This window comes from Sarcophilus harrisii, chromosome 2 (genome assembly GCF_902635505.1).
Source record: "Sarcophilus harrisii chromosome 2, mSarHar1.11, whole genome shotgun sequence".
Taxonomy (NCBI): domain Eukaryota; kingdom Metazoa; phylum Chordata; class Mammalia; order Dasyuromorphia; family Dasyuridae; genus Sarcophilus; species Sarcophilus harrisii.
The window spans coordinates 148,659,387-148,672,443 of NC_045427.1; positions in this window are offsets into that span (position 1 = coordinate 148,659,387).

The following is a 13,057-nucleotide window of genomic DNA, read 5'->3' on the forward strand; positions in this document are numbered from 1 at the left end:
TTGAACTCAGTTTTTCCTGCCTCCAGGCCCAGTGCTTTGTCCACTGTACCACCCAACTACCTAAGGCAATTATAATGGAAGAAATACAGAGAAGACAAAGCAACTTGATTCCTATTCCATATTGTTGTGATTTTTTTCTCTGCCAAGGAAAAATGGTATTTGGATTATAAAATACGGGAGGGTGGGGGGAGAGAAATGATTAGTATAAAACCAAAACCCAGGCTAAAGTAGGCAGATAATAAAAGAGCAACTCATTGCCTCTAATGTCTTCAAAATTTTGAAGTGCTGATAGGTGGGCATCTAGATGGCACAGTGGATAGAATGCCCAGCCTGGAGTCAGGAAGACATCTTCCTGAATTCAAATTTGGCTTCAGATGCTGTGTGACCTTGGTCAAGTCACTTACATCTAGATTTGCCTTATGAGCTGGAGAAGGAAATGGCAAGCCATTGCAGTATCTTTGCCAAGAAAACCTCAAATGAGATCATGAAGGCTAGAACGTCACTAAAAAAATGACTGAACAACAAAATGTTCTTTCCATTCATTATATGGCTCAAATGATGATGACTAAGGCTCAGACTAACAAATTAAAGTACAATTTCCACTTTCTATCTTAATTTTCAATCCTCTTTGGTAAAGAGTAATAAACAGTAACTAGCTGGCATTAGTATCATCATCACAAAAATATTTTGAGATAGATACAATTGTTATCTCTATTTTACAGAAGAGGAGACTAATGCTGAGAAAAGCTGAGAAAAGTTTCCTAACTCCTTCCTGCCTGCTATCTATGTCAGCCACCCAACAGCCCAGTAATTAAGGCTAGTTAGTTCTACGTCGCTAGACACATTTACCTATTCTTCTAAGGAAGAATCTCTCCTCTCTCACATTACCAAGTGGCTTTGATAAAAGGCATCCGCCTTACATGGAGGCCTTCAGCATTTTGTAATCTATTCATCAGAAGCAGATTATCACTTTTCTTGGTTTTGGGAATTCCTGTTTCCTGTTTGCATGTCTGACATATTCTTCAATTAGTCAAAGCCCTATGACTGACACATCCTGAGAATCATCCAACTTAGGCTACCAGTTCTGTCTGCTTCCCCAGGTTTTCTTTGATGACCCATTACTCAGGTATTCCCAAGAAGAATGGAACTCTTCCTGAACGTGATATGTTAGACATATAATTATATTATGTAGTCATAATTTCCACCACAATTGAGATTAGCTACTAGCAGATAAACAAGAAGATGCTGCTGTGAGACTTGATAGTGATATCAGTCCAAACTATTTGAGACTAGAATTTTCTAAATGACCGAATCCCATAGTTGGATGGTTGCTCAAATAAAATCTAAGCCAATCCAGGGATAAATAAGAACCCCTCTCTACAATATATCTGATAAGGAATCATCCAATCTTTACCTGAAAACCTTCAATGAGGAAGAACTCTGCCTGCCCAAGAGGAAGAGGAAGGACCAGTGATAATGATTGTCCCATGAGATACTGGCAAAACCAGGCACACCTATATATCCTCTCCATACTCAGATGGCTCTCACCTTGTCTTTTCCCTTGAGCTAGTTAATTCCACTTGGAGTTGGCGCTAATTGTTATAAAGTTTTTTTCTTGTCGGGGGTATACCCCAATTCAACACACTCGTTGAAAGTTCCACTTATTATTCCCACTTATACCCTCGGGACAGATCAAATCTCTCTCCTAGGGACAACCCTTCCAATTTGGGGAAGTTGATTTCTCCAATATTACCTTGGGCAACTGAAGATTTAGGAAACTTAAAAGAGGAAAAGGGACTTTTGAAACCATCTAGTTCAATCCCTTCAATCTGAAATGTGAGGGAATTGAGGTCCAGAAGAGAGAAATTCTTTTTCCAAGGAAGTAGCTGCAAATTGATGACAAAGTCAAAACATAAGCCCAACTTTCTGATTCTAAATAGAGTTTTCATTAACATTTGACCTCCCCAATCTGCCCCATGAAAATATGAGAGAGTTTGGCGAGAATCATATCATAGAATTTCAAAGTTAGAAGGACCTTAGAGGCCATCTACACTAGTTCATATTTGAATAGGAATCATCTATACAACTGAGAAAATCAAATATTGGTTTTGTATTTTATATTTGATTCCATTTTGTAACTGACTCTATTCTGTAACTGCCAAAGCCATATTTTTACACGCAAAAATTCAACTTTCCTCTCTGAGCTAAAATGTTCCATGAATCATCTTTATTCAAAGAAATATGTGATTTGTATTTTTGCTGCCCATGCACAATTAAGGGAACTCAGTTGGTCACTAACAAGCCTTGTAAGATGCAAGTGGATGCCAAAAAATCTGTTATCTCTGCAACATTGACTACCTTCATCAAAATCTAGTCTGTTATTGGTACGAGACAAAAATGAACTTTCCATAGCAACAATATGGAAGGAAGGGTTGTTGCTGACCCTGCATTTCAGACTTTCATCCAATCCCATTGTCTTCTATCATCTATGATGCTTCAGATTTTGTAACCAATCATGTTTTCCATTTATGATGGTTCCTATTCTTTGTTCTCTTGTATATCCCAAAACCATATGAAGGCTAATAAGCCCAACTTAGTGAACTTTTGGCTAGTTGAGGAGAAAAGAGAACCATTTTATTGCTAATTGTTAGCCTTATCAATAAATAGGACATGATCAGAACTTTGTTCCTCATTTTATCTTAATTTTAATCTCAATACAACATGATCTGTGATGGAAGACACAGTATTTCCCAAGGTGGCAGATGCCAGTTTTTGACCACTATAATCTTTAGGAATTTTTCTTTACTTCACCACTAAACTTACTTCTTTGGGACTGCTATATGTTATTTCCTTGTTCTATCTCCTGTGGTCAAGCAAAATAAGACATTCCTTCTTCTATTTTATGGCTCCACAGACATTTAAAGGTGGCTATCTTGTCTCTATCTCCATCTTTACCAGTTCCCCTTCCAACCAAGTTTTCTCATCTTCAGGCTGCCAACTAATCAAATCCTCACTTTAGGCAAAACTGAATCAAACTCATTTCAAAGGAATGTCACTGGTCTTCCTAATTTAATGGTCCTCAAAATATGAATTTTAGACCCATGATGGCTTCTAAGATCCTTTCAGGGAGCCCATAAAATCAAAGCTATTTTCATAATAATACTAAGATATTATTTACTTATTAAAATACTTCCCTCTTTTCCAACTACATATCTGTATGAGGCCAGATTTTTTAATATACTTCAAACAAAACAACATATAAAAAATAGATTGAATAAAGAAGCAGATATGAGAATCCATTTTTCTTTTTATTAAGCTAGACATTTAAGAGCTCGGCAAAAATATGTAATATAAACTCATTCTCACCAAATTTCTGTTTCGAGCCAGTTTTTTCATAATAATACGTATGTTAACAGATTTTGATTATTTTAATAAACATTTTAAACTAATTTTTAATTTCTAACATGGTAAAAATCCATATAAACAAAAACTCTTTGGGCTCAATGGTTTTAAAAGTACAAAATGTTTGAGAACCACTGTCTTAATCCATCAGTCAAACATTCAACAAAAATTTATTATATATTCTGCAAGGAACTGTATGTACCTAATCATCACCCTCATCTCTCTCTCTCAACCAAAACCTTGAGCTCTTCCCTGAATTTCTAGGCTCTGAAAGGGAAGTTTTCACTCCGTCTAAAACCAAACTTTCATATCACTTTCCAGCCATCTCTTCACCATGGGGCAAAGTATTCCAATCTTTATTATTTCCCCAATCCTGCCCCTTTACACACACACACACACACACACACACACACACACACACTGCAACATTAGACTCTACCTCCACAGATGCCTTGTCTATTAAAGGTAAACTTTGCCTAGAACAAGACTTTCACTCCACTTACTAGCAATTGCTATCCAAGCCCTTCATATGTTGCCTTCTCTCACTATAGAAATATAAACTACTTGAAGGCAGGAACTGTCTCATATTCGCATTCCCAGGGTTTAACACAGTCACTGGCATTTAAAAAGTAATTACTAAATGCTTCCTCTATCTAATCTAGATCCCTCATGCTAGCTGATTCACCTCCAATGACAGGGGGTAACAGGAAAGTAGCCAGAAATGGGAGCATCCAGTCTTTCTATATTCTTTCTTCCCTATTTCCCAAAAGCCATTCTTTGAATCAACTTGATGGTGCCCCCTAAGAGAGAATCCATGAACATGTGAAATCAGGATATTTGATCTCCATGGATGATGGGAAGGGCACCTTTCAAGAGTCATATTGGGAATACTGATTTAGTAAAAGAAAGTTTCCTTTTACCTCAGAATGGTATTCTTAAAGACAGAGCTTTTGGAATGAAGTGTCAAATTGAGGTTGACCCCTGAGGTGGGGCCCGGGCTTCTAAGCAGTCTTTGAACATAAAGAGGTGTTAAACTACAGTCTCCTGACCAAACCCAACTCAGGAAATTAGTTTTTGTCTACTGGAATTCCATGCACCTTTTTAGTTTTCTCCCCTCCATCTCCATAGTACAGAAAAGTAGAGGCTCCTATTTAGCAATGTGGTATCTACACCCCACATAAGTGGTTCTTTATGAATTGCAGTTGCCACAGGTGCTGCATGGGATCCAAGAAGCTCTTTCAAGTGAGAAGGTGAGAGGCAGAGATGTGGATCTAATGTTGGTGGTTACATTGATAACTGGAACACATGAATGAACAATATCTGTTTGGCAGACAGTTTACTTGGCCAACCTTTTCTGATCTCAAACAAAAGTACAAAAGATGGTCTGAATTCAATTTATTCACAAAAATGAAGGATTGCAAATACTTCAGGAAACAGGCTTGGTTCAGCTCAATTTAAGAGGACTTTTTGTGAAGAATGTAAAGCTTTCTTAGGTAAAACAATTACCAGAGGTGCAGTGGCAAATGTTTAACAACTGGCTTCCCAGAAGAAGACAAAAATAAGTATGCATACTTTTCAGTTAAATCTCTATTATTAACATTGCCCCTTTCATTTTCCTAAATCTAAATAATCAACAAAACAGTAAATCAAACTCTGATTTGTATTGTCTACTGATTTCTAAGGTATAAGCTCACACTGAAAATTTAATATTTGCAGAACCACAGACTCAAACTAACTCCAGTACATCTCTGATACTAATGTAATGAAATACATACCATTTTGGATTTGCTCTATTGTGTAACAGTATGAAAGAGTGACTGGAATCCTAGACTTGAGTCAGAGAGATCAGAACACAAATTCCATTTGTGACAATTATTGTCTCCATAAGTCTGAGCTCAGATTGTACTCTAAGACTGTATTAAATGGCTTGCCATCTGCCACAGTGAAGAAAGTTTTTCGTACCTAAGAAATCACAGGCCCTTGACATATTGACAGACCCTTCTGTATATTTTTCTGTGTCCTTATGATTGGTTGTGCATTCATGTGAAAGAATGTATTGGGTGAGATTTTAGCAGTCAAAAGAAAACTTAGAGGTCATCTGGTTCAGTCTCTTCATTTTGCAGATGAGGAAAATGAAGCACTAAGAGATGGAGGTAATTTCAAATGGTATTTAGCTTTTCCAGAAGGACCATATTCTCAGTTTTGAAACTTGTCACTTCATTAAGTGAACACATCACTCCTTAAGTTGTCTCATGAGTGAGGCTCCACTGGAGTATGGATTAACTTTAAGTCAACATTTACCAAAATTTATCCTACTAGAGAAGTGAACAAGAATTTTCTAAGTATTGCTGCCAGTAATAGTTTCCCTTCAAAATATAAAATTACGTGTGTGTCAAGAAATAGCACTTGGTCATGGACTTGGGGTTCAAATTCTCTATTCCATGTTGCCTCACACATTGTGGGGTCTAATTTCTACCACTGTGATCTGATACAGGAGACTAAGAAGAGCAGTTCCACCTTCATCCACTGCTGAGACTACTGCCTAGTAGAGGTAGGTGTGTTTCTTGTGTCCCAAGCTAAAACTCGGAGTGAAGTTATGTAGGAAAAAATATTATTAATGATGGATCAATTCTGTAGAACAAGAATTCAGTTACAGTCTGGACTAAATGGACCATTATGAGTTGGCTTAGAAACCTAATACTATTTATATTTTTAAAATCTGTGGGAAAATACTTTCCAAAGCTCCAATCAGTTAATGTTCAAAGAAATCTTTTGAATATTATCCATTTGCTAATCTGAGACAGATTCTACTGACCTGAATACTATGAATATGGATATTGAGTGGTCATAATCAGGGATCCCACAGAGAAGAAAAGGTTGGGCTGCATCCCTTCTAAGACCTTATGATTTCATTGAACTCCAAAATTCTGATAAGTTCAAGCTTGGGAGAGTAGGAAGTCAAGGATCATTTAACTCACTATGTTTGGCTGCTTCTGATGCTATCAGTCCTGCCTGTCTGGTTCAAACTAGAGTTCCTAAAACCACATCCAATGGGCTTTCCCTGTGTGGGAGCAGAATGTTCAAATTCTGCCAGGCCTCTCAGTGTTATATTTTTCCAAGGAATATTACCACAATAACTCATTGGCCAAAAAGATAATTTTTATTGGTCAAAGAAATGTGGGACACATCTTTTCACACAGGATCTCAGATTTCCTGACCTCTGAATCCCAACATGGTAGTCCAGCTGTCATTGGAGTATTTACCAACCAGGAAACACAAAAGAACTTTTCAGGGATGTTGCCCTTTCTGAGACAATCCAGGTATGAACTGTCAACAGTACTTTTTCTTTGAAGTTTATCTTCCATCTATGCTAATGTATCTTCTATGTATCTATTTATATTCACGTTTTTTCTTTTATCATAATATAAGCTCCTTGAGGACAGGGATTGTTTATGCTTTTTCTTTGTATCCCCAAAGTTTAGTACAGTGTAAAGCACATGGTAAGCTATTAACAACTGTTTGTTGATTTGTTGATAGGAATTTTTTTTATATAAAATATAGCGCTCAGTTAAATGATACTGAAGGAATGGCCCCTGGCTATTATGCTGGGAAAGAGAAAATGTATAACATAAAGCAGGGCACACAAAACAGTTTAGGAAGCAATGACATCCTGTTGCAAAATAACTTGCAAAAACCTCTACGGTGGATGCCAGTATCTCTGAGCTACCACAAGTGTCAAACAAATCAAAAATTATGGAACATGAAGATGACTCACACTGAGAAACATCATGATATTGACACCATACATTTTTATGATGCTTTGGACATTTTTAAAAGCACTCTCCAATCTATTTCCTGCTTTGCCTATAATAAGCCCTGAGCAAATGCTTGTAGAATTGAATTGAATTAAACTTTTATTTTTACAACATCCCTGAGAGATAGATAAAGCTAATATTGTTGTTCCCCATTTTATAGGAGAGAAAGCTGAAATACAGAAAATTAAGGTCATTTTTTTCCCAAAACCATACAAGTTAATGGTAGAGTTGGGGCATAAACCAGATCTGTGTTTTCTACTAGACCACGTGAGCCAGTGGCATAACATTTCATAAAATATGAAACTAAAATATAGTATAAGGCAGAGATGAGTGGGAATCATTGACTGATCCGGTAATTTAAGCAAATTACTATTAGAACAGCCATTTTTTTGCAGTCTTGGGAGGGAAACACCTGAAATGGCTAAGTCAAATCAATAAGTACTTAATAAGCACTTTCTTTGTGCCATGTACCATGCTAAGGGCTATGAATACAGATATTAGTAAAAAGAAAGACACTCCCTCCCTCAAGGAGCTTAAATTCTGAAGAGCAGCAGGGAGAGCAGAGGCAGTAGCATGTGGGAGAAAGTTTGGAGATTCAGGAACAGAGTCCAGAGAGCAATGAAGTAGTAAATAGGGCCGCCCAACTTATTTTCCTTAAAATTTAACTTCTTGAAGGGGATGGCTGCAAGGGTCTCTTTCACCATAGATCTATGTTCCAGAAATCCTTCCTCCATTCCACTAGTGAAAGCTAAAAAGCTACCATTTGCCAGTAATATTTTTAATGAAACAAATAGATTAAACTTAGATTATTGGGTGGGGAATGCATACCATGTGTCATTTGAAGAGGGAAAAAGTATCAAAAGCTTCTAAAACTTGAGTGGAATGAGTAACTCAGAAGCTGATAGGTATCCAGAGAATGAGATATGGTTTACAAATGACAGTTACTTGGAATATTACTATACCCATGGTAGAGAGCAAATCTATTGAAGTTTGCTCTGGAGCAAGAATAAGGCATTACTAACCAAACTCTGGAATCAGACTTATTCATGCTAAACTGTTCAAAAATAAGGGTCAAAAGGATTGTTGGTCTCACAAGGACAGTCTTCCTTGACTCTGCAATAAGAACTTAAGACAGCCTCTCTTGAAAATATCTCACAAGCTAAGAGACAATGTGTGCCTCTCATGCCATTACTAGCTCTGATCTCTGAGTGAAAATAAAAAGCATGAGTTGTTTTCTTTTCTGATTAACAATGTTCTTTCACAATCAGAGTACGACTGAGTTATGCAGCTAAGTTGGGTATCCATTTCTTTCTTTGAACAAGTTGTTTTCATAGCAGTAGAACCAACAGGACATTCCAAACCCCTGGAGCATCATATCTATGATTCAATTCACTTAACAAGGAAGAAATGGTGTTTTGGGGTGTTCTTATGAAGGGTTGTTGGGGCATAAAGGATAAGAAGGATTAGGGCACCAATTTTTTTTTGACTCTGTAGGGTTCAATTGTGTGTTTTCTCCCTCATTTCTGGTATTGGTTCCGTTTTAGAAGTTGTGATAAGAGCATGACACTGAGTGGGAGATCTAATCTCCTCTGCATTTGCAAGAAGAACTTTTGCATTTGCCTATTCAGGACAGACAGCAAGGTGTAAATGGTCTCAAAACCAGAAAGATCTAGATTCAAGTTTTCCCTTTTCCTCAGACTGGCTCTAGATCTGGGACAAGTCACTTAACTTTATAAGGCTCTAAACAACTTTATAAGAGTCTAAATCCAGAAAAGTTTTCCTTACCAATGAAATCACAGGTCTAATTCCCTATCCTTGGTACTTATTCCCCTTCCCTCTGATCAAATAAATCTGGATCATTTCCTTACCTCGGCTTCCATTAATTCTGGAAGTGGAACGGAGAAAACAGAATGGTTACAGATGATTCTAGAATCACGTAACAGTTTCTTAGCCAAAAACCAATGTGTTTTCTTTTCCATCATCAAAGACTCATTTCCGAGAATCCTGGTGTACTAGGGATAACCAGAATTAATTTCCCACCTCACCACCACCACCACCACTACCACTACTCTTTCTAGACATATCCCCTTATAACATACATGGAATTGAGTCACTTCTTGGGAGTGCACTGAAGGACTATGAGCTTTGGGATCACAAAAAAATTTTCTTATTGATCCCATAGGCTCCCTTATTGAATTCATGAGAACTGGTGGAGCAATAAGGCAATTGCTTCATTTCCCATCTGACTGAGCTCTTCTGTACTTCATCCTGCTCCCTGTCATCCCCGTTTCAGCTTCATCTTGTCTTCAAGGGATCTAGAAACTATAGGAAAGAGGGAGGGAGAAAGTGAAGAGGTGAGAAGGAAGCACTTCCATGCCCATCAGTAGGAAAATGGCTAAGCTCCTGAGGGCAAGGACCATCTTTATTGATTGCTGTATTTCCAAAACCTGGCACATAATAAATATTTAATAAATTCTCTGTCTATCTTCTATGACTACAAAGACCAAAAAGTGAAAGAATTCCTGCCCTCAAGGGATTTTAATTCTAGCAGGGAAAGCTAAATAGGATCATAGATTTACTATTAGAAAATACCTTAGAAGTAATCTAGTCTCCCATCTCCTTTTATAGATGAGGAATTAAAGCCCAGAAACTAAGGAACTTGCCCATGATTAAATAGATAGTAAGCAGAATAGCTGAGATATGAACTCTTGATTCCAAATCCAATACTTTTTTTTTTAAATCATGGCATATTTAAACATATAAGGTAAATCAGAAAGAAGCTGGAAGTTAGAATGAGTATCCAGTAGGAGGTAGCACTTCAACTGAGCTCCTCAAGGGATCTAGAAATTATAGGAAGGAGGGAGGGAGAAAGTGAAGAGTTGAGAAGGAAGCACTCTCTAGGCATGTAGAAGAATCAACAGAAAGGTCTGATTAGAAGAGATGGAATGTTGTGGTTGTGTGTAGTAGTAGTAGTAGTAATAGTAGTAGTAGTAGTAGTAGTAATAGTAGCAGCAGCAGTAGTAGTAGCAGCAGCAGCAATAGTAGTAGTAGTAGTAGTAGTAGTAGTAGTAGTAGTAGAAGTAGAAGTAGTAGTAGTAGCAGCAGCAGCAGCAGCAGCAGCAGCAGCAGCAGTAGTAGTAGTAGTAGTAGTAGTAGTAGTAGTAGCAGTAGCAGTAGTACTAGTAGTAGTAGTAGTAGTAGTAGTAGTAGTAGTAGTAGTAGTAATAAACAGGCTTGTTCATTCAAAAAGCAGAGAACTTGCATTATAATTAGCCTAGGAAGATAGACTGGAAACAGATTTCAAAAGATTTTGACTGTCGAAAAGAAGAGTTTAAATTTCTCCTAAAGGCAACAGGAAGACAGTTGCCTTTTTTGAGCAGACTTTTATTTTAGAAACATCACTTTGATGCCTATGTGGAAGATAGACTGAAGAGAAGAGAATCTTGAGGAAGGGAGACTAGTCAAGTAAGTATTGCAGTAGTTCAAATGAGAAATAGTGAAGTTCTTCATTAGAGTGGTCCTATGAATGGAGAGAAAAGGATGAGTGTGAGAGATGTGGTAGAAAGAGAATTGACAAAATTTGGAAATTTATTTTAAGGTAAAGGTAAATTTAAATTAATAGATGACTACAAAGCTGCAAGATTGGATCACCCCCTCTGAGCAGGGGTTTGCTGAAACATCTCTCAAGAGGCAATTATTAAGTAAGGCATCCATGCCCATCAGTTGGAGAATGGTTGAATAAGTTATGGTATATGAATATTATGGAATATTATCATTCTATAAGAAACTATCAGCAGGAGGATTTCAGAGAGGCCTAGAGAGATTTATATGAACTGATTCTAAGTGAAGTGAGCAGGACCAGGAGATCATTGTACATGGCAACAACAAGATTATACTATAATCAATTCTGATGGAAGTGGCTTTTTTCAACAGCAAAGTAATTCAGGTCAGTTCCAATGGTCTTGTAATTAAACGAGCTACCTGCACTCAGAGAGAGGCCTGTGGGGACTGAGTGTGGATCACAACATAGTATTTTTGTTTTTTTGTTGCTGTTTGCTTGCATTTTATTTTCTTTCTCATTTTTTCCTTTTTGATCTGATTTTTCTTGTGCAGCAAGATGATTGTGGAAATATGTATAGAAGAATTGCACACATTTAACATATATTGGATTATTTTCCATCTAGGGGAAGGAGTGAGGGGAAGGGAGGGAAAAAATTGGAGCACAAGGTTTTTCAATGGTAAATTTTGAAAATTATCTATGTATATGTTTTGAAAATAAAAAGCTTTAATAAAAACAATTTAGGCATCCACTCCTCTGAAATTAACAAGTGCTACAAATGAGGGTTTGATTTATTGTTGACTGCTTGAACTTAAGAAAATGACAGGAAAAAATGTTAATAATGCAGGTTAAGCTTAAAAGTATGTTTTTGGAGAGCCAGCTGTTAAACATTTACCAGCATACTACCGTCTCTAATCAGTCCCTTTCATTTTATTGATGCAGAAACTGAGATCTAGAAAGGGAAAGTTATGCTACTTACAAGTAAAAGACTCAATATTCAAAACTGGATCTCCTGACTTAGTCCAGTGTTCTTTGCATTACACCATGTTGTCACAGGATTCATAAACTCAAAAAATACTTGTTCATTGATTAATGAGCCTATGTGACTCAGCTTTTCATATTTATTTATATTTCTCTTGGAAGTTACCTGCTAATTGGAACTATGCTTAAAAAGTTATCAAACTGTGCATACCCTCTAACCCAGCAGTGTTTTTACTGGATTTATATACCAAAGAGATCTTAAAGGAAGGAAAGGGACCCACATGTATAAAAATGTTTGTGGCAGCCCTTTTTGTAGTGGCTGGAAACTGAATGGATGCCCATCAATTGGAGAATGGCTGAATAAATTATGGTATATGAATGTCATGGAATATTATTGTTCTATAAGAAACAACCAACAGGATGATTTCAGAGAGACCTAGAGAGACTTACATACACTGATGTTAAGTGAAATGAGCAGAACCAAGAGATTATACACAGCAACAAGAAGACTATACGATGATCAAGTCTGATGGACATGGCTCTCTTCAACAATGAGATGATTCAAACCAGTTTCAATTGTTCATTGATGAAGAGACAGAGGACTGTGGGAACTGAGGGTCGACCCTAACATAGCATTTTCATGGTTTCTGTTGATGTTTGCTTGCATTTTGTTTTCCTTAGGTTTTTTTTCTCTCTAGATTTGATTTTTCTTGTGCAGCAAGATAACTATATAAATATGTATACATATATTGGAGTTAATATTTTAACTTGATTTAATGGATATTTTAACATATTTAGCATGTTTTGAACTACCTGCCATCTAGGGGAGGGGATGAGGGGAAGGAGGGGGAAATTTGGAACAGAAAGTTTTGCAAGGGTCAATGTTGGAAAAATTACCTATGCATATGTTTTGTAAATAAAAAGCTTTAATAAAATTTTTTTAAAAAAAATAAATTGTAAGCAAGCATAAAAAAGGAAGTTACCTGCTAGGATTATTCTATGATAAGAGAAATGTGTGACAGTTCTCTATGTTCAGTGGCTAAAAGAGACTATATGAACAAAGGTTACATAACAGAAGAAAGAACACTGACAATCCAGTCAGAGGACCTGAAATTAAATCTGTTAGTGTCTGGGACAGCCAATGAGAGAGTCTTAATCACAGCAGATCAGCAACTGAATTGAAGAGCAGACCAGTAAGGCAGGCTCCAGTCCCAGTTTAGAAGGCAATTTGCCAACTACAAAGACCAGGCTGTTTCCTAGAAAGAGTAGGTAGGACTATCCCATTCTGTCAGCAAGACAC